Raw genomic sequence first — 2,340 nt, 5'->3', positions numbered from 1 at the left:
TTCAACTGCCGCTATAGCAGAAATGGCTTTTCTAGTAGTTGCACATCAAATCTTTGCTGTCTGAAGTGCTTTTCCAAAGCTATCAACATTTTTATGTTTGGCGTTCCGGAATCGACCTTATCTCAGGCTGAAAACGAGTTTTCTGCATTGTGCCATAACTTTGCAGGGAAGCTTCAGAACATGACATTTTCACATCCCACTATAGCAGAAAGGGTCTTTCGAGTAGTTGCAGAACAAATATAAGCTGTCTGAAATGTTTTTCCAAAGTTATCAACATTTTTATGTTTGGCGTTCCGGACCCCACCTTATCTCAGGCTGAAAACATGTTTTCTGCATTGTGCCATAACATTGCAGTGAAGCCTCAGAACATGAAATTTTCACCTCCAACTATAATAGAAAGGGTCTTTCTTGTAGTTGCACATCAAATCTAAGCTGTCTGAAGTCTGTTTCCAAAGGTATCAACATTTTTATGTTTGCCATTCCGGAATCGACCTTATCTCAGGCTGAAAACGCGTTTTCTGCATTGTTCCATAACTTTGGAGGGAAGCTTCAGAATATGAAATTTTCACCTCCCACGATAGCAGAAATGGTCTTTCTAGTAGTTGCACATCAAATCATATTGTCTGAAGTGTTTTTCCAAAGTTATCAATACTTTTATGTTTGGCATTCCGGATCCCACCTTATCTCAGGCTGAAAACGCGTTTTCTGCATTGAGCCATAACTTTGCAGGGAAGCTTCAGAACATGACATTTTCACCTCCCACTATAACAGAAAGGGTCTTTCTCGTAGATGCACATCAAATCTAAGCTGTCTGAAGTGTTTTTCCAAAGTTTTCAACATTTTTATGTTTAGCGTTCCGGTATCGACCTTATCTCAGCCTGAAAACGCGTTTTTTGCTTTGTGCCATAACTTTGCATGGAAGCATCAGAATATGAAATGTTCACCTCCCATTTTTGCGTAAAGAGTCTGTCTTGTAGTTGCACATCAAAACTAAGCTGTCTGAAGTGTTTTTCCAAAGTTATCAACATTTTTATGTTTGGCGTTCCGGAATTGACCTTATCTCAGGCTGAAAACGCGTTTTACGCATTGTGCAATAACTTTCCAGGGAAGCTTCAGAACATCGAATTTTCACCACCCACTGTAGCAGAAAGGGTCTGTCTAGTGGTTGCACATCAAATCTAAGCTGCCTGAAGTGTTTTTCCAAAGTTATCAACATTTTTATGTTTGGTGTTCCGGAATCGACCTTATCTCAGGCTGAAAACTCGTTTTACGCATTGTGCCATAACTTTGCAGGGAAGCTTCAGAACATCGAATTTTCACCACTCTCTATCGCAGAAAGAGTCTTTCTCCTAGTTGCACATCAAATCTAAGCTGTCTGAAGTGTTTTTTCCAAAGTCATCAACATTTTTATGTTTAGCGTTCTGGAACCCACCTTATCTCAGGCTGAATATGCGTTTTCTGCATTGTGCCATAACTTTACAGGGACGCTTCAGAACATGAAATTTTCACATCCCACTATAGCAGAAAGGGTCTTTCTAGTAGTTGCACATCAAATCTAAGCTGTCTGGTGTTTTTCAAAAGTTATCAACATTTTTATGTTTCTCGTTCCTGAACCCACCTTATATCAGGCTGAAAATGCATTTTCTGCATTGTGAAATCACTTTGCAGGGAAGCTTCAGAACATGGAATTTTCACCTCCCACTATAGCAGAAAGGGTCTTTCTCGTAGTTGCACTTCAAATCTAAGCTGTCTGAAGTGTTTTTCGAAAGTTATCAACATTTTTATGTATGGCGTTCCGGAACCCACCTTATCTCTGGCTGAAAACGTGTTTTCTGCATTGTGCCATAACTTTGCAGGGAAGCTTCAGAACATGAAATTTTCACCTCCCACTTTTGCCGAAAGGGTCTTTGTAGTAGTTTCACGTGAAATCTAAGCTGTCTGAAGTGGCTTTCCAAACTTATCAACATTTTTATGTTTGGCGTTCCGGAATCAATCTTATCTCAGGCTGAACACCCGTTTTCTGCATTGTGCCATATCTTTGCAGGGATGCATCAGAACATGACATTTTAAAGTTCCACTATAGCAGAAAAGGTCTTTCTAGTAGTTGCACATCAAATCTAAGCTGCCTGAAGTGTTTTTCCAAAGTTATCAACATTTTAATGTTTGGGGTTCCGAAATCGACCTTATCTCAGGCTGAAAACGCGTTTTACGCATTGTGCCATAACTTTGCATAAAGCTTCAGAACATGAAATTTTCACCTCCCACAATGGCAGAAAGGGTCTTTATAGTAGTTGCAGATCAAATCTAAGCTGTCTGAAATGTTTTTCCAAAGTAATCAAC

Source organism: Synchiropus splendidus, unplaced genomic scaffold (assembly GCF_027744825.2).
Source record: "Synchiropus splendidus isolate RoL2022-P1 unplaced genomic scaffold, RoL_Sspl_1.0 HiC_scaffold_23, whole genome shotgun sequence".
Lineage (NCBI taxonomy): Eukaryota > Metazoa > Chordata > Actinopteri > Syngnathiformes > Callionymidae > Synchiropus > Synchiropus splendidus.
Note: the sequence above shows the minus strand (reverse complement) of the source record.